The 21,678-nt window shown below is 34.4% G+C and overlaps 1 protein-coding gene across 1 annotated transcript in view; it reads right to left on the minus strand.

The window, feature by feature from the left end:
- Positions 1-21,678, minus strand: part of Hs3st-A (Heparan sulfate 3-O sulfotransferase-A) — a 54,561-nt gene that overhangs the window by 25,493 nt on the left and 7,390 nt on the right. Inside the window, exon 2 of the mRNA XM_011062265.2 lies at positions 8,257-8,348. The gene's annotated coding sequence lies outside the window, so the exon portion shown is untranslated. The remainder of the gene's footprint in view (positions 1-8,256; positions 8,349-21,678) is intronic.

A 21,678-nucleotide genomic window follows, 5' to 3' on the forward strand; every position in this document is an offset into this window, starting at 1 on the left:
GAATATCAGATAATGATATTTGAATTGTTCATACAAACTATGTATACCTGAACCGAGACTAAGGTCTATAAAGTGAATTTTTCAGTAATTGAAATCGGAATCTACCTTCTCTCGCGGAACTAAATTGAGTTTGTTTAATAATTGACTGTATATTTAATATTTTATCTTTGCGAGACTTTTAATAATCGCTCAAATTTTCCAATGGAGAGATTAAGAGATTCAAATTATTCCCCTGTTTCTCGTTATTCGAACCGAAATAAGATACGTACAAAAAAAGGAAAAAAAAGATCAATTATACATAATAGGATGACTTCGATGATAACGTTGGATAGCGGTGGATAACGCTTGTATGTAAAAATAAGACCATTTCCCTACAGGGAGAGCATACTAATTACTACTGTCAGTAATTCCGAGAACGATAACGCTGAAAGCGATAAAAATGCTTCATTTATTCTCTTAAAAAAGAAAAAGATAACGTGGAGATATCCGATGGTCGATCTTCGGATAAGAGATCATTCGAATCTCCTATTTTAAATCGTACAAGGATTACATTTTCATTCGAGAGTCGGAGGTCAGGGATCGCGGGTCGAGTGTGGAACGTCGGACGCAGACCTCTTCGTGACGCATTCATTAATCGGTTGCGTAGGAGAATCGAGCCGTACACGTGCGCGCGTGAGCAGAGTATCGTAAGCACACCGACGATCGAGAGGGTGGTAAACGTAAGCGTAGTAATAGTAGAGGGGTAGTAGTAGCGACGCTCTACTACATTCTGTCCTGGCTTATTGCCGCCAGACTGATAGAAAGAGAGAGAGGGAGAGAGAAGGAGAGAAAGAAAGAGAGAGCGCGTGCGCACTCGTCGCTGCATACGGCCACTGAGTCAAGGTCTTGTCGACTGGCGATCGACCTGACCTCGCTTTTCTCCTTAAAATGAGTAACCGATGACGAAACATCGATCAGAGACACGCAAATGCGTGTGACAAATGATACTTGACATTCGTTTCAAGAGGGCTACACTGAGAAAAATCGGGTCGGGTTGAAAATGGACGAATTATCAGAAGATTCTGATTATATCAATCAGAATTTTGATTGTCTGAATTAGAATTCTAGGAAATTTAACACACAAGAAATTTCTAATCCAGTTTTCAACCAGAATTCAAATTAAACCGCAGGATATTTTTTTTCAACGTACGTTTGCACTTGGGAATATCATTTCATTTTTCCGAACGATAGTACCGTTCATTTCCCCATTTCATCAATTTTTATTATTGATCCTCTTGATTGCTACTTCATAATCTGTGTAAGAGACGCGTAAATGAGATGTACCGATCGCGAGTGCGTGTCGAATTAACGAGCTGCTGCCTCGTCCGCCGCGAGTAGTAAGAGTCTATTATTGATCAGACGCACGTAGCAGCTCCCACGCGAGGACGAGCGTGGGTGACACAAATTAGCCTAAATACATTTGTAAACGTATCCCGGTTATCCAAACTGCGAACGAGCTGCGGTTCGAATCGACACATACACTCTCCTACGCTTCGCGTAAAAGGAGATTTGCATGATTCCTTTTACTTAGCGTTTTTATTTTGTTGCCTGCCCTAACTGCACTAGATCGCGGCAGCGATCGCCTTCAATCCCATTTTGCTCGATATTTCACTCGATATTTGATTAACCGCTAACAAGCACGCTTCGCTCACGAGAATTCTCGCATTGTTCGGTGCTCATATCCAAGCGGGAGCGCATAGAATGCTCCGCGATGTACAATAATCTATAATAGTAACAGCAATAATAGTAAGCAATCTAGAACTAAGCGAGGTTACGCTATGAAACGTAAGGCGCGAATGCTATAGGTATACAATTGTCCAATATTCTAGAGTATAACAGCAATAATAATAAACAATCTAGGAAAGGTTTCGTTACGGAACGTAAAACAATATCAAACGGCAAAATTTACCATTTTTATCAAGTGGTCGCGTCGTATCGTTCATAAATATTCATGAAAAAAAAAAAAAAAAAAAAAATACATGTGCTGTTCAACTATCCGTTCGCGTTATTCACTGCATCGTTTATGTCCAGGTTTAATTAATTTCTCGCATTTTTTTTTCTCGAAAAAGAAACGTGGACGAAGAAAAAAAAGGTAAATTCATTCATTGCTGTTAAAGCGGACGAAATCATAGACATATCTCCGAGATACGTTTCCGATAATTCATTGGCCCACGTCGATGCGCGTTTACGAATTTATGAATATTGCTAAGAGCTAAAATCGGGTCGGGTCAAAAGTTCATATGTCTTTACAGTAATGCGGATCTTTTTAGCTTTACACACGCGCGATGACATAATCGCGGATAATACCGCGATGCGTTCCTTGCGCAATACGATATTGCACGCTGGGGAAAAAGAGTCGGTCGTGCTGGAAATTTTATTCCGATAGAACGCGACTTTATCCTAACGATACTAATAACTATCCATTTTACACCCGTTCGTGCTTGGTAACTGAAGCGCTCTATTTTCGAAATTTAATGCACAGCAAGTTAGGACGTGGTTCATAATTTGCTGCGCGCCGAGGCGCATTATGCCGATGCATTATCGCGCGATAAAACGTTAATATAAGCTGCGCCCTTCCCGATGGGCTCGTGAGTAAACTACCACATTTCGTTCGCACGAGACCACCCCTATCCCTCACGTTTTCTCTTCTTCCTTTCTTAGGTTGACGTTCAGTCTGTTACCAAGTATAGATGTCCGTAATCGAATCGCCGCGAAACGAAATCGAATTGGAAGTCGAAAACCACAAGGTGGAGAAGATTCTGCCTTGTCTCGATGCCGACGCCTATATACGGAAAACGAACTTTATCGCTTCCTTCGGGAATCGGTAAAACGATGTCATTAGTTTTATTATTGTGCCTTATGGTAAATAGAAAGCGAGGCCGCGTGAATTCTCTCGCAGGGCGTTTTACGGCGGATTCTCATTCAGGAATGCTAGGAGGGTAAAAAAGGCTTTACGATGTTCTGCGCTCATGCATGCGAATCCATTTGGTCAACGTTAACTATTTTAAGGGCTTTAAAAACACACTCACAGCATGTATATATACAAACATTTCGAGGGACAGTAATTTTCCCATTTCGATCATCAAGCGTGAAAATTGTTTTCGAGCTCGTTACGTAGTTACGTTTTATGTATATCCTGTTAAATTCATAATGTCAAATTATATTCAATTTCAGTTATTTTTAGTCATTTCTATAGGTCGACTGCACTGCTTCTATTCGGTATGCCGTTAATTTAACTTAACTATTAAAATAACGGAGTTAAACAATTTCACTTAAGAAAATATATTAAATTTGACTAGTTTATTATTTATTAGCGCATATATTATTATAGACGTTATTTACATTGAAACCAACCACAGGAATGGATTGATTTTTTACATTTTGATACACATGTAAGTTAAACAACAAAATGTTATTTAAATATTATGTAAATGTTATTTAACTCAGGAAACTAAAGGATTGGGTTACCATTGTTCATTTGATATTCAGTGAAATATCATGTTATTCTTCTTTTCTCTTTCAAATAATGTTTAGAACTCATACGTAAGTAAGGATTTACAGTTTGTAACTCGTGCTGTGACCGGTCCAACTGAATGTCACACCTCATCTAACTTTTGTTACGTTCTCGTTCTCATACAAGTAACGTCATTTCATGGTGCCACCCGCTACAAAATACAATCGTGATAGCATCGGGGTCATTTTACCATCAGTTCCGCACACGAGGAGAACGCAATAGAAAAGGAGGAAATGGAATGAGGTCGCTACGGGAGAAGAGCTCCAGCCCAGGCAAGTCGACCTCAAATTCTTTCTAGAATGGGAAACGTTTCTGGACACGCTAGGATATTTCTTAAAATAGTCGGGCAATGTTTATGTGCCATTTTTTTATTAGTGTGTAACCAGTATAGAATGCACACCGGCAAAGTTTAACCAAATATTTTTAGAAGTTGCCCGTGCTATCAAATCTCCAAGAGACAATAATAGCAGTTGAGCACGCGAATCGTTTACGCTCTTTTTTTAGAGCATATTTGAAATACTTTAAGACATATTTAGAACAATTATAGAAACAGGAAGGTTTAATATATAGGACGTGATGCAAATTTAATCCTTTGAGAACAGCTTTTTAACAATGAAGAGAAAAATTTTGCTTTTTAGAGTCGCTTCAATGTTGGTCTCAGAATTCTAAAATTTCACTTAAAAAAATAATTCGATTGTCATGGAAAACTCGGTCTCAGGAGATTTCTCTGATATCGCTGAGTTTAAATGTATAGCCTGAAAATGTCAAATTTCAGAAGGTTAATAACCTCCAATGAAGGAGGATATAATATGACAAGTCATAATCAGAGTTTAGAAGTCAGTCCGGAAATTAGTACTAACTATGTTTACGTAACACTGAGAAGTATAGCGAAACTGGAAACTGTTATATATATGTACTTCACAATTAAAAAGTCCCTAAAATTGAGTTTTATGTTGATAATTAGATTATTTTTAATTTCCATCTATCATATTGAATTGACTATTTAAAATTTTTTATTTTTGATCTCAAATTCGAATAAAGCATTATCCATAAAGTTTCATAAAAATCAAACAAACAATTTATGAAATAAAAAAGGATGACTCTAAATGACTCTGTCTATGCACAAAAGATTAAGGGAAATTCTCGAAAGTAATAACAACACGCGAATGAAAATGTTTTACAAGAGCGAGCATAAACACGATTATTGCATTGTTATCAGCGACCGCCGTTTAATACTATTCGCGTACAGAGGGCTACGTGGGAACGCGAATTAAGTTAATTATCGGGGAGTGCTTTCTTGTGCCGTTTCGCGTAACTCCACGCCGGCAAAAAACGCGCGAAAGTAAAGCCGCTTTAAAAGTGAGTTAATACTTTAACAATTGCGAAAAGTTTCGCATGGGTTCGGAGGGGAGGGAAGGAGAGCCCCGAAGCCGGATATTCCATACTCTACGTAGTTGCGCTTTAATCCATTCAGCCACCGGCTCAACTTCCCCCGGCCATTTTGCAACTTGCTCGTTAATGTTGTTTCGTGGGAATCTACTCCTTACGCGAATGGCTCACAGACAAGACGCATAATGGAAATAATCCATTCACTGAGCTCACTGAGAGAATGTCTGGTAAATCGAATCATTCGAACAATGTTCAAAAGATTAAATGGACTGTTGATACACATGTATAATATTTGTTCCCATTAGAGCGGAGCTAATTATGACATTTTTTGTTACAATTATTGTAAATCTTCATACAATTATGATAGACTATTGAGAATTGCTTTAAAATGTTGCATGTTCATATGATTAATAATTAATACTTATAAATCCTTAATATGCTTCGTAAGTAAAAAAACAAAGTTTTTTTATTACAAAGAGGCAAAGTGAGTTAATGGACTCCACCCATGAGACATGTAGAGCAATCCCGAAAGAGTAAGCTGAACCATGAAGATAATTGTTTGTAATAAGATTATGTATTATTAAAAAATGAAAGATATATATATATATGTATATTACTTAAATTTTTATTAAAGTTTTTATCTTACGTATGATAATTGGTAATACTCTCTCGTTAAATGTTTAATTATTTTTAAAAAATTTCAAAAAATTTAACACACTTTATCGTACGTTTATAACAAAAATTAAACAAAATATATTTTTAATCGTTAACATAGAATAAAAAACATCAATAAAAACAGATTTTATTTAAGCATCTGAATTTATAAAGTTTATAGTTATGTAATGATTTTTGCTAAAAAAAACTTTGTATCAGTGTCGACTGAAATATTTTTTTTAAACTAAAAAACCGTAAATAAAATAGCAATTTGAACATTAAAGCTAAAAAAAATACTAATGACTTATATTTAAAAAACACGTTTTGTTTTTATTAATCGTTTCAATTATCATATAGATTAAAAAGAATACTCATGTAATAATTTTACTTTTGATGTACGAAAACGAAAAAGCACAGGTGATCGGCTGTTGATAAATTGCATTCAGCGCAATAATCTCCGTCTTTGTGCTATCTTATGCAAGCATAAACAAGTATTTTAGCTATTTAGATATTTACATTTTCCAACTTGCCCCTTGACTTAACTAACCCCGTTTTACCTACATGTTTTACTGTGAAATATAGTTTATTTCATTAAAGAAATGCGTAGGTTGATGGACGATAAACGCGTGGGAAATCCTTTGCATTGCAGAGGAAAGCAGGATATTTAAGTTAGAGAATTACGTGGGCGATATTCGTAAAAGAGAAGAATAATCGACGACTACAGGGTCAAACCAATAGGTCAACGAAACCACCTACGAATCACTTTGACAACTGATACGAGCGATCAACTTTATCGAATTGATTGCAATGCGAAGAGAGAAACCAACGAGCCTTCCAAAACACGCTCACATGTCAGTCGGTACGTGTTATCATTAATTTTAACGTCCATTCTAACTAGCAATTTTACGCATCGTTTTTTTTTATTATGACGCAACAGCCGTACTTCCCACGCCTACGCTACATTTTACGCGTCTCTCATCACACATAACGTTCAATGTCAGTGTAAATGTTAAATTTAGTCCGCACCTACGCACAGTTAATGATGACGTTTTACGGAGCTAAATGTTTGCCTCCGTTTATTTTCTGCACGCGACAAATTTCTTCGAAAATTTTTGTATAGCAGAGAGATAAATAGATAGATAGAGAGAGAGAAAGAAAGAGAGAGAGAGAGAGAGAGAGAGAGAGAGAGAGAGAGAGAGAGAGAGAAGTGCGCAGAATGTTTCCACGTACCATTTGTCTTTTAAGAAAAATACATTAACGCTTTTCTTACAAAAAAATACGCTTTTTCCATATTCTTTTAGTCCTCTTACTTTTACGTTTCAGAGAGACTCGAGCTTGCGCTACTGAAATATTCATGAGCGACTCTTTCCTTCTTAAACATGTAAAAAAATGTCTTGTATTTAGCAATTATTCAATTGCTCGCTTGCTGCGATAGATTAAATAAATGCAAAAAATAGGGACTTTTTTTTTTTAGCAAGCGCAAAGTTGTTCGAAAGCTTTTACTTCGATAATAATTTCATGACAAAATCATAAATCGATCGCTCTATATTTCTCCTTACTTAAATTATTAATCTAATTTAAAAATGTAAAATATCCTAGATAATTAAAAAAATCCTTTTAACAAGTACAAATACGGTGGTAATACATGAAATTTGATCAGACATATACATGATATACGCTTTTCCCCTTATTGTATTTTATGTTCTCTGCTTCTAGTAAGAAGATAGACTGGTGTTCGATATCGTATCACAGAGTCTCTTTTATCCTCAAAAATGCCGATGTATCCAGTATAGGTGAGCGTTCGGAATTCTCCAGGAACTATCCCCGAGTGAATTTATTTCTCTTATGGTTCTTGCTTAAATTCTTTCATGCTTTATGTTGTCGTGAATTTTCCAACTCATGATTTCCACCGCGCGTTTCACCGCAAGAATATAACCGTTTATTGTTTGAGCGAGAGCTAACTGTTCATATGAACAATCATGAGGATTTAATTAAAATTTAGCTTACAGGCAAAAATCATTACACAATCTCTACAATTTCGTTTTTAGCTGAATTAAATAAATATTTATCTTAAATAAATAACGAGAGAAAACCGACCGTGGTTTCGACATCTTTATAACGTGCAAATCCTTATATTTAATATAAAAACATTTCATCTCCGTTTGCACGGTTCACGTACCTATAGCGTGAAATTTTCTCTACTCGATACTTTATAATTATCACGAAAACGTTGTGTAGACGCGGAAGAAGCATGACGAGAAAATTCGCACCGCTCGTAAATTCGAATCGATCGCACCATCGCACCGTAACTCGTGTTCCATGTTGAAGGCTCTCTGAATTATTCTTCAAGAGTGATACACGTACTGTGCGCGTGTGCGGAGATCTGTCTCATCGTTCGTCTCTATTTTCCGATCGGATTCAGAATCTGAGTGCAACAGAATAATTACGTTTGTCGGGCACATTTATTATTATTATTATATTATCGATCAGTGAATATTTATCATTAATAGGGTCCTTCAACACATTGTTCTAATCCTAATTAAACGAGTCGCTCATTAAATTGCTGTTTCGCAATCATCATTTAACAATAACATTAATGCGATATACTAATCTAATCGAACGAATGGAAAGCGAACTATTAGAAAATCTATCAAACTTACCGTTCTGCGTCGCGCCTAGCTTCACAGATTCTCGTATTGAAAATGGAAGTTCAAAATCCATACATGGCGAGGGTTGAGAGTACGTTGAAACTCTGCAATAGAATGAAAATTGGCGTCATTAAATTTGTACTTGTTGGCTAAATTGGAATAGTTAATATTAACACTAGAACGCGGGTAACCCCGCGGGTTGAAATTAACTCAATCGCGATTCAAGGTAAATCTAAGCTTTTTACTTTCATTAGCACAAAAATAGAATTATTAGTAATTATAATTATTTATAATAATCCACAAAAATTTAAAGCTTCACGTGCAAATCCAAATTAAATGGAAAAGAAAAACTATCAGATGAGTCAAAAATGATACAGCTGCGGTTCTAGTAACAGTTAAGTAAACACGATTTTCGATATACGAATATATGTATAAAATTGCAAAATATAAATTAATTAATATCTATAACTATTAGATTTATACTGGAGTAATCAATAATAACGCATATTTAATCCGCGCGCGCGCATAGTTCGTCGATCATTGAATTTTCGGGATGAGATCGAGCTAGATAGGCACCAGTTCCAATTTCCTGTGCGATCGTACGGATAGTCAGTTCTAGGATTCTGGTTTCATACATAGCGGAACGGAGATGAAGATAAGTGAAATTTGATGATCGAAAGTCTCGCTATTATAGGAATATTAGATACCATTATTACGGTACGTTAATCAATTTTATAGCTATTATGTTAAAGCCGTTGCAGTTGTGTATTAATGAAATAAGATACAAATGTACGTTTTATGGCTTCTATAATATTTAGTTGTTTATTTTATTGCTCACGTTTCTCGTATCGACCGAGATAAGTGTCGATTCTTCTTGTCGTCATTGCTGGAGCTAAAGTAGTCGATTCCCGAGGAAACGTGGAAGGAATCGAGTTGTCGGTAATGCATGAAGAATGTAACGGACAGCATCGCATCTTTGCTTGCATTTCAGCATCAAGAAGAGAAACTTAATACGTAACACGTTGTGACGACGTCTCGAATGGTCTTTAATTGGAATCGAATGAAATCGCTATCAAAGCCTTTACGTTTTCCTGCCTGTCGCCTGTCCAAGACATCCAAGACGTTTTCTAAGACGACGAATCTCGCTTAGAAAAATGCTCCTTCAATTCATTAAGTGAATCGATTTTCAAGAAACGAATTAAAGAGAAACTTTCCTTCTCGATATTTCAGTAAAATAATACAAATGCGCATTAAAAAGTTTAACGCGAGTTAAAAGAGGAAAATATTTCGTATCTCGTCGGATCGAAACGCGCAAGACTTGATTTTTCTTCTATTAGATTCTTTGCTCTTAACTTTGAATCCTCCGAGTTCTACCTTCTTAAGTTCAAGGAACCTTCGAAGTATTTAAGCGACGAGATATATGTGTATGTTGGAAAGACTGAAGAAGTCTCGTCTTGTCCAAGCGTTTCTTCACGCGCGCGAAGACGTTCTTACAATTTCCAAGTCGTCTCCGTTCGCGGCTTCGAGTCACGGAGCGAGGAAAAACATTTTCCGAGCAAATTGGAACGGGGATAGCTTAGCGTCGGTGAGATGAAGGAATAGTGGCAAGTCTGGCGAAAAGCCACGGAGAATTTGTCTGCCGGAAACGAGTTTCTGGAACCGAAACGGCGTGACTGTTTCACAAATCATCTGATTTTTGAAACTTTCACGATTATAATTCATCGTTCGCATAAAATAAATTTTCCCATAACGCTGCACGCGCCGACAATCGTTTTTAACATTGCATTTACGATTATTTACCAGTGACTTTCGTGAAGTGTAATCAACATTTACGTAAGAGATGATAAGAACTTTGCGCACGGAAAGACACTGCAGTAAAACGCTTACTATTAATTAAGAACTAAGAATTATGTAAAAGAAACGTTTTTATAAACGTAACCTTTGTACAGATTTTGTAAAAAAGATAACACATAAAAAGTTGCAAAAAAGTAATTTTATTTAAAGTTATAAATAATTAAAAAACGTCGGTTTTCCTTTGTGTATCTTATAAACGGAAGTAGATATTAATAAATTTTTTTTTTAAATACGCATCTTAGAAATATCTAGAAATTGAACTTCACGAAAGTTTCATGAAACTTTTTTTTGTTTCTCTGAGTTTTTAAATTAACTTAGTACGATTCTTTTCCGGTTCTTTACTATACACAATGAATTGTTCGTGGATTTTTATACAATCTCTACAAAGATATTACTAGGTTAATATCTTATCGCTTTTACACGTACAGTTGAACGGAGCGAAATTGATAAGAGTTTTTAAAAACATCTTCAAACATAATTCTTATATAGTATCTAATATAGTATCTATGGTATTATTTAAAGACTGAAATATCCATTTCTTCTTTCAATTAGCTTCTTCCAATTTAGCTATTAAAAAAAAATTAACAAATTAATATTTTTGGAAAGAGAAAAAAAATGATGTAGTTAATTTTATATTCTTTGATTGGAGTCATTTTAATAGTCCATTTTTTTATGTTACAGGTCTGCTGTATACGTTAGTAAATGAAATAATAATGAAATCAATCGAATAAATTGGTTTATTAAAAAAATAAAATAAAAATGTCTTTATAGTAATAAACTAAATTTTTTTGTAATTTCGAACATTTTGAAGACTTTAACATAAAAATTATTGAAAAAGAAATTATACAGAACAAAATAACAATTTGAGATTAGATTATAACAGGACAAAAAATTAGAAAATAATATGGACTATCATTAAAATCATATAAATGATATGAGACTTACTTAGTTTATATCATATTTGTCCCATATTATCAAAGAGATGCCTCATCGATTTAATTTATTAAATATTTCAAAATAATTGTCCTAAAAAAAAAATAAAACATAATTCCGATTCACATAAAACAAAACAAAACTTTGAGCTGAATAAAACATTACTTGCTAGAAATATTTATTTGTGCAAAAATAAAATTTTTCTCTTTAAATTTATGATAGCTTTTATTTTTAATTTTTATATATGCGTGCGTACTTACACTACTCCTCAGTGACAAATAACAATAACATCAGTACCATCACAAAAACAATTACACAGATACGAATAATTTTTATTTTATACATGAACAAATATATATTGAAAGTTATCAAAGATACACAGTATAGACTGCGCCATTTGGTATCCAAATAATACCTATATCAAATGTGGTCAACAAAAATGAGAGAAAAAGAGAGGGAATCGTCAATCTCCTTTTCTTTCTACCATATGATTGATTGAATAGAGAGAGACAGAGACTGACCATCTTCGCGTACAATCTCTCTCATTTTTATCGACCAATTTTACACACGAATAGCCGCAGCTTCCATGCTTTATGACTTTGGAAGTTATTATCATGCAATGTCAGTCTACAGTATACAAAAATTATTAAGTCATTCTTACATTATATACTTTAACACTTTAACTAGTGTTTAAGTTATTTATAAAATGTATTAAAAAAAGAGGAAAGGACATAAACCATTATTTAGCCACGAGCTCCTAGTATCTCAAAGAAGAAGATGCAGGATATAAATGACTCAATCGTGTAGTAAGAATTGATAAAACTATTACGATTTTTCGAAAGATTTGGGTCTTTTATTGCCATTTAAAAAATAACAAAAATTTTTTCTTTAATTTAAGTTAGAATCAATCGATGAAAGTATATATTTACAAAGAGAATGTCATTGGAATTAAAAAAAATCTTGTTTGGGTTTTGTCAAACATTTTTTAAATTATTCGTAATTTTTCATAAAATTTTTCCAACTTTTTCTGCGATATTTTCTCATAAAATCTCTAAACATTACGTTTATAAAGTTTTTTTATGTACCTTTAGTCCTCATAACAGTAAACATTTTACTGTAAGTGCCTTTTTCCATGCGTAAAGATTTTATAACCCCCTAATGCTACCTACGAAACAACATACAACATCAGAATTAGCATAAACATTGCAATTTGCCCGTAACTCACTCAAGGATGACGTTCTTCCGGTTTGCCGTTATCCTTGAATCTCACAGCTAATTAATAAACCTACGATTAATGTCAAGCCGACCAATTGAAAATTAATGGCTTCAATCGTTGTCACATGAATTAATTGCCTCGTCAGTGCGGTATGCGGATAAAGTTGTATCGTATGGTACCTACGTAAAATACGAGGTCGTGGAAACCGATAATAACTTCCTCGTTAATAAGAATATCAAGTCTCAGGTACATGGCAACATCGTATTCAAACAAAAAACAACGGTACAGACGAAAATTGAAATTTTTTTCCCAGCGGTTTTATTATGTTTGATGACATAAGCAACTACGCTAATACCGTTAGTTTCTGCGATATTTATCGAAGCTCGTATCATGTAATAACATACGCTTCTCCGCGGTACGCTGAAGAACGTCGGAAAATGTGAAATACGTTTTTCTTTCTACACACAAAGTGAAAAACGATGGTTCTGACATATAATATAATGCTGTTACAAACATATTTTCGCTCGAGAAAAAAAAATATATATGTATATATATATATATATATATATATGTGTGTGTATACAAAGTGCGAACAAATTCACCGCATAAACGCATAATTTTTAGCAGACGAAAAAATTTCCGGGCTTTTGCATTTTAGATGCGCTCATAAATAAAAAATCCTCTCGCGATTTGCGATTTCAATGAATGTTAGAACGCGTGTCGCGTGAAAATAATAGCGAAACTTTAGCTAGCGTGTAACATTCTTATAGAAATCCGAAGTTATTTATAACCAGCGAAAAACTTTCTTTCGTGAATTGACCAGTAAATAATGAAAGAAACACGTCAACCGGCGCGCATTATCATATAATTATTGCATGTTTTCAACAGCGTAGACACTATAATAAGACATTTGATCGTAACGACACGCGACCTACGGGAACAGCTGAGTCACACTTGTACTTCTTTTTGACGATCGCACGATTTTGCGTGTCTACGCCCGCGCACGCGACGCCTTGGACTGTAAATTGAGAATTTCTTTCTTCCCTCCCTTCCTCGGTTTCAGGGTGAAATTTTCGGGAGAAATGTCCTACATAAGGCAGGTACATCGATATCCTATTCTTTCAACGCCACTTGTAGCGACCATCCTCGAAGCCAGCTGTATCGGGCGCGAGTCGTTCGGGAAAAATGGAGAAAAGAGACGACGGGATGAGAGAGAAGATAGAATTGGGTCGAGACACCCACAATGACGAGAGCGGAGCGGCGGCTTAGAAGCGGCCGCTTGTTCGCGGAACTGCCGCGTTATCACGATGAGAGATTCTCGAAGAGGGCTTCGCGACAACGTGCCGCGGGCAGTTTTCCTTCTGACGAGAGATATCACGTCATATTTCATCCACAAATCCCACCTCACCCTAATGTTTCATCATAACCGGGCTTTTTTCTTTTACGAGGCAATGATTCCGTCCGTCCGCACACACGGACATGTGCGTAGTAACTTTCTTTTGTTACTTTTATCTCCTTATCGATTTCTCGTTGTGTAGTTTCGCGCACGTAGATATTGAGTTTAATGGATACGTAAGGAGAAAGCGCACTCGTGCTTGCATTATCTATTTGTGCCGTACAGACGGCAACGTCTTTGCCCCACAAAGACAAATTTGCATCCGTTGCTTAACGATTATGCGGTTTATGATAGCTCGCGTCACAATAGATTGGCGAGAAAAGAATGATTTGATGTGACTTGAATGTACGAATAAGATAAAGTTTCACAAACGCACGCGAGGCACGGCAGGTAAAGCGACTTATCGCTACTAATTGGACAGCAAACATTATTTGCCGCTAAAGTACTCGTGTAAGTAAGACTATTGAGCATAAAGTCACGCGCGAAAGATGTGTCGTGGAAGGCGTACACAATGCAAGACAAATTGCTCGGCGTAGTGGTGTTGAATTATTCGTCATACCTCGATCCTTTATGTCGGAGCTCGTTGCAAATGCAATGTACGCTTGTAGAATGTCTATGAAATGGCAAAGGCTTAATAAAGGTGCTTTGATGTTACGCATCGTGAAGCGCAATCTTTGTCCTTATGTAATACCTAATCCTCCTGTTAATTAATTTATATAACGAAAATCAACGGAACGAAATTAAAGTGAGACCGATAAAGAGACTCGAATAAGGATGGTAAAACAAGAAAGATAAAAGCGTATTCGTATAAAACGTGATTCGTTCACTAAACTGTACATAAATGTAATAAAATATTCATTGAATTAATGAAAATTAGTCCAATGAATTCTCGTAATGATTTAGGTTGTAAAACTATTATTAGAATTCATTGCAAGAATGAATATGTAGTTATAAAAATGAATCTAGTTATTTAGTGTATCAATGAACTCAAGTCGGATAGTGATTAATGATCATTCATTGGATCAAAATTTTTTTCAGTGTATAAAAAAGGATATAAATCACACATTCATAATAGAAAAAATGATTTTGCTAAAATTTCCAACAATTTAGGTAAATACAGATCTGAAAATAATTTTGTTGGACCATCAAAATAATTGTATAGCAAACTCAAACATAATAAGCAATGCAGCAAAACATTTTGATATTCATAATAACCAATTTGAACGTCCAATTACTTCGATAATCTAATAACATTTATTTTCAGATCTGTATTTAGCTAAATTTTTATATATTTCAATAAAACAATTCTTTCCGTGCAATAATTGATAAAATTTATATCGTTATTATTAGTAATAATAAGAGTACAAGTAACGAATTATTTCTAATTTAAATGCCTTGTAAACTTGTTAATTACGTTGCAATTATATTGCAAATGCGTTACCTCGAAATAACTATCGCAAAGGAACGAATTCAAAGCGCGAACGACTATTGTCAAATCGACTTACGCAGTGAAACTTCTACGTCGAAAGTTTGACATTAAACACCAAAGACAAACTGCGATCTTAATCCGTTATTTCACGGTGCATTCTGAAAACGGTCAGGTGTTGTACGGAAAATAAATGTAGCGTATATAAACAGTATTCGGAAAGTTTGTATGCTGGGCGTTTCGTCAAGTATTATCTTGAACAATTTAAACAAAGAGGAGCGATGTATCTCCCTGCGCGCGTTAACTATAAAATTTGTGTCGCAACATAAATAATTCATTGCAACTAGAAAATGCAGCAGTATTCTGCCAGAAGGTGTTTTTGTCTTTTTTATCGAGGAACCTTATTTCCGTCGTGCCTATCAGAAATCTATTACTTGCATTTTTCAAGGGCCTCCGCGTATAAACCTTGCTGAAAATTGTTATCTTTGTAGAAGCAAAATTAGGCCATTCGGTCCGATGTGTAGTCATGATACCTGTTTCTTCACAAAAATCATGCTTAAAACAGCGCAGTATCGCGACTCGCACGCGAAGCTCGCGAAATGAAGTCACGATGGCGCAACGAAGCAATAAAGATATTGTTAATGAAAAAGAATGGAGCGCAAATTAATGCGATCGGTAATCAGCTCGCGTCGTAAAGGAGCAATGAGAATGCTGTAGCGTAAAAAGTATCTCTCCCGGTGGACTTTCATAAAATATATTACACGCTTCTTCTCACGAGTGTATATAATATTTTAATAAACGCCCTTTATAATGAGCAACGTAATCCAATCCATTGACTTTAAGAATGATCGAGTTCGCTCTAATTATCGTATAAAATCCGATCGACGAATTACGGCCACTTATAGGCCACGCCACTACTAATAGACGTCGTACAATAGCGGCACTGGCGTGACACAAAGCTAATCTCGACTGTTATTCGACGCAATTTGATTCGGTTCAATCAGATCGCGTGGAAACGTAGTACGTACACGCCAAAGTTGCCCTGTGACAGTGTAAATCTCTATCCCGAATAATCCCTCTCCTTTGCGTACGTAAACCCGAGAGCGCGGCAAAAATTCTTTCTCCGACTATGAGTCGGTGCTCTTTATTCTAACGTTGAGGCTGCGACTCGTCGTTTTGTTACACGTTGAAGATATTTCTCATTCCGAAAGAGGAAAATCTAGAAAAAGGGGAGAGAAAAAGCGTCGTGCGTTAAAAATTGATTCTGGTAGCTGAATCACGGTGTGCCTGCACGACGTGCGCTGCTTTGAGATTCGCAACGCGCGTCACAACTTGCGGCCGCTGTGCGGAAATTGCCGGTAACGAAGCAAGAAACGTACAATGCTCCGAGAGACGGTATCTTATTATGTAGAAAATAGGACACGCTACGCGCGCAAAGCTCGTAAAAAGCTGTTGAATATCTAGACTAGAAACTAAAGCCAACTTCCCAGCCAGAATTTTTTTAGCTCCGCGGCCAAGTAGTCACTATCTTTAGTATGTCAATGTACTTCTTAAGAATATTACAGTTTCGCATACACATATTCCTCAGTCACGTAGAGTGTACATGGACTTCTTAAAAAGACGCGGTAATTGCCCAAGCTGTAGATTATCTGCGCTTTATCATCCTTAATTTGCCGCTTATCGGTTTTTATATCGAGCGTGTATTATTTATAGCGTGGTACGCATTAAATTCTTAAAATGGCTCCTGACTCGAGCATGCAGTAATAAACAATAATTCAACGTGTCAGATAAATATTATACACCATACTGAATATTATATTAGAAATCGACAAAACTCGATTCGAATTCTCCGATGTAAAATCTGCACACAAAAATTTGTACCTTCCGAAAAATATATTTCATGTAATGAAAATTAAAGTGGAATTTTTTCGTGGATAAAAACGCTGAAATGAGACATGACGTGTTAAAATGTAAAAAAAAAAGAATGATATTTATAAATATGAAAAGCTAGGTGAAAATGTAACGTAGCATCTCGCTAAAGACTTTGCTAGAAAATTGAAGGATTTACAGCATTTCCGATCGATCCGGATGTCGTTCACCTCGATGGACATCGTCGAAAATCTTATCATGTACGATGAACAGAGAAGATCGCGTTTTGCTATAAGACTCACTCTTTACGAGTCAAAGTTTAACGAAGATCAAAAGTACAGTTTTCCTCAACGGTAACATTTTAAATTTAATTTTTAAGAAAAACTTCTCTCAAGAATTCTTGGAAAAGGGCATTATATAATTTCGTTAAAATATTCAAAATTCTCGTAAAATTTCGCAATACATACACAGTTGGAAAATTTGTGTTAAATTTAATACAAGAAGAATTAAAACATATTAGAAAGTAACACAAACATTACGTAAAAAAATTAAATAACATATTAAACGTAACATTGACACAATTTGTAAACAATCATATTTTTTATTTTCTTCATTAAAATAAACATTTATAATGTGTTAAATTAGTATGTTTCATGAAATTTAACATGTAAATTTAATTTATAATATGTTAAATTAATTAAATTTTATTCATTTATCTTAAAAATTATATTTTAAAAAGCATTATTTTCATGTTATTTGTTCACTTACAATCACATTATGATAAAAATTATAACACTTGAATGTATTAAAACACAAAATTTTAACAAGGAATGGACCAAACATTTTGTATTTCTAACGAATACTAAAATATTTTTATCGTGTAACATCTCGTATCAATTAATAAAATTCAGATAACCGCATTTAATGGCAGAGATTTATGATTAAGAGATGCACATCGGTGACAAATGATTGTTAGATGAAAGGATAACAAAGTGCTGAATTTCATAATGGTAATCTAAGAAATTCGATTCAAGAATATTCTGCCACCAATGAATTACAGAGGAAGAACAGAATACGGCGACACAAACTGCGAAGTTTCCATGGAACTTCAGAGTGGTTTAATCGATCATGTTCAAATTTCACACCATGTATTTCGACTGTCATAAAATATATGACTGATGCGCAATTCCCAACAGTTCGTTGTATTTAGTAAATGCGTATAAATGTTAGCAGTATTCGATATAATAATTAGAAAATTTGTATTAACACATTTCATGTATTTCGAACAATCTACTTATATCTTAATTTAATATAAAGGCACTTCCAGACGATATGGCCAATGTATACGCAAACTTTGCACACATTCATTAAATATTGACTACAATCAATATGGATAATTATGTGTATGTCATGTACGCGTGTATGATATTTGCTAATGTTGACATACGTTGATCATATCGTCTGGAGACGCCTTAAAATGAATATTAAAAAGTAATACAAATATTATGTACATAGTTAATACAAAAATACTGATACAATTTGTGTCAACAAACTGTGGAAGCATCCTTTTTCAGTAAAATTAACATTTATAAATTATAAATTATAATGTTAAATTAACACCAAAATTAACACGTATTTTATTTTTTATCTTATAGAATTCACGTTTTAAAATACGTTATTTTCACGTTATTTATTTACTTACTTATAAATAGTGTTAGTTATTTATTTTAACACAAAACAATATATAAAGATTGTATTTTGCGGATTTTCTCCGTATCTAGATATCCATTCTTGGAATGCCAACGTTTCGTGAACCTTGCAGTCCACTTTATCAAGGCGAGGAGCAACCTGATACTGAACCTCCAGGCCGTTCCTTTTATATTACGCTGCTTGTTAGTATCCCAAGAATGGATCTGGACACGGAGAAAATCCGCGAAACACATAATCTTTACATAAAAAGCACCCGTGGAAGAATATTATAGTCACATTATGTTAAATTAGCACTCGGATGTGTTAAAAATTCAATATAAAATTTTAACAAGAATTTTTTTAGTAGATCGATTTTAACACCAAAATAAAATACTTTTCACTGTGTATCGATTATTAAATATTGTTTGAACGATTTCAATGTGCACTACAAAAGATAAAATTTGAAAACTATTTCAGTCACTTGCAAAAAAAAAAAGAAAAAGGTGTAAAAGTCTTGCCATAGAACTCAGTGCACGCTGCACATACACGCACGTGCTTTTATGAGCACTAAGGATCACGGGACGGTGTCTGTAGCGCTCGGTCAGAACGAAGTTACTTTTATATCGTCACGATCGCACGTCACGTATCGGCAACTTTGAGGCTGATATCTTCGAAAAAAGTTCGGCCGAAGTTTAAATATTTCTCGATACCTGGCGATCGCCCCTTTAAACCTTTTAGCCCATCTGTTTTACAAATGACGTGTATGTCCAAAGTATAATATAAGGTGACGCCACGAGTGTTGGAAAAGGCATTAACCTCCTTTCTCGACCCTCTGTTTCAAGGAAGCCCTGTCGCATGTTTTCGAGCGATTCATTGACTTTACTTCCTAACCGGTATAATAAATTTGCTAGGTAATCATTTCTCGAGGTAATCGAAAAAGGAATACGTTTACTAAGAGATCGCGTCACTGACGATGCTCTTCCTAAGCCACAAGTTCCGGATTTCAGAAATCTTCGTCACGAAAGGAAAAGAGTGTTATCATAAGAATTATCGATCTCAATAAGGTTCGCGACAATAACGAAGCTCGTGCAATACGGAGTTTAAACGAGTATCGACGGCTGAGTGAGTAAATTTTAGTTCGTTTCTTAGAAACGGAGTAAGAAATAAAGAAAGAATATCGAATAAAGGATACTGTGTTCTTCGAAGTATTTCTTTTTCTTATGTCTTCTTTCGATAAAATAAGTTTGCCATTGCGTGTTAGAGACCGAGTTGTTTTATGGCCCATATTTATAGTTATATGAATCTTGTATCAAAAAGCTTATCAGTGAAATATTAAGGATAAAATTTCATTTTACAGATAGTTTAATAGTTTCTTTGTATTTCATGTTGTGCATATAATTTGTCTTTATTTTACATAGAATATGTATACGGAGAGAATATAGACATCTTATTCCAATTTTTTCATCTTCCATGACATATGAACAATATAAAAAAAATTTGAATACAAATTATTAGGTGTTGGAATTAATTCGTAGCGTTTTTTAATGAAAGAATGTTATTTATTTCACATGAGCATTAAAAAATACATTAATGAAAGTACTTCCCATCACTTGTAAAACGCTACGAATTAATTCCAACACCTAATATATATTTTTTTAATGTTAGTATTTTAATTGTGATAAATTTCTTTTGTCATTTTTTTTTTATTTCCTTATTCTCTTTAATCATCTGAGCAATATATACTTATTCGAAAATGGAATCTATCGTAACAATAAAAAAATTGTGAAAAAATAAAATTTTGACAATAAAAAATTTTTAATAAAACAATATTATTAATATGTTATTTATTCACACGTTCTCGATTATAATTTTTCTGAAAATCTTATGTTCGATGAAACATTCAACAAATTAATAGTTATAAATTCCAACATTAAATATTTGTGCTATGTAATTTGTCTATATAATTTGTGCTATATATATAGCTCATCCATTCCAAGGTAATAAATCGTTATGAAATGTTATATTTATCTTTCATTATCTTTTATTTATCTTTTAATGCTTACTGAAATAAAAAATAATTGACTCGCCCCACGGCTGCTCTGTAGTTATTCGCTCTTATTCTCCTCCATCTCCTCTTACAATTAGATTCGTTCGTTACATTTACACAATACTCGCGAAAATACTAATTAAGACCGCATTCTAATCACCACAAAGTAGGGTAATCACATGGCATTTTACACAGCACTCCCGATGTTAATCGGGATTAATACGCGACACGCACTTTATTATTATTATTATTAAATATATACGCGACGAGACAGACTAATCGGAAAAAACCTTATAATGCGCTCGACACGGACGAATTATTTTATTCATACGCGGACAATAATAATTTCTTTAACAAGGTGCTTAAATTCGCACCTTGTTTCAAATTTTTCCATTATTTTTTGACATTTAAACATATTTATTTAAACATATAATCTCGCTTATCAAATCCGCTTGTAGATTTGCTTCAAGAAATAGCCAATATATTTGTATAATCGTTAATTAATCACGTTTAATAATTTAATAATCTGTGAAAGATAGTAATATCTCGATGATGTGTAATATGGCAGCATACATAGCTGCATTTTGATACCTGTCGGCTCGAGACTTGTCTTGCATCGAACGATTATGCAACGCACGAGGCGTCTATCTACACAGCGCGTTATGTATGTAAAAACAAACACCAAAGCTTGCCAGTTTCGCTTCCTTGAAATATTTGACGTTAAATATCATAAAGTAAATATTCTATGTATGCTAAGTTCTTATAACGCTGAATATTGCAACGTAAATTTTCTATTCTCTTTCATCTTGAATAATTCAATCAACACATAATTGATGTAAAGCTTTTCTTTATTCAAATAACTTGCTGCAGCGATTTGTATATTAATTAATGTTGTCAGTCTCGAAGTAACGGGCAAATTACATTAAATCCAATTTTTTATGTGTTAAGTTTTTGTAACGTTGAACATTAAAATGTAAATTTTCTATTGTCTTTCACCTTGAATA

The sequence above is a fragment of the Acromyrmex echinatior genome, chromosome 11 (assembly GCF_024713525.1).
Source record: "Acromyrmex echinatior isolate Ae372 chromosome 11, ASM2471352v2, whole genome shotgun sequence".
In the NCBI taxonomy this organism is placed as follows: domain Eukaryota; kingdom Metazoa; phylum Arthropoda; class Insecta; order Hymenoptera; family Formicidae; genus Acromyrmex; species Acromyrmex echinatior.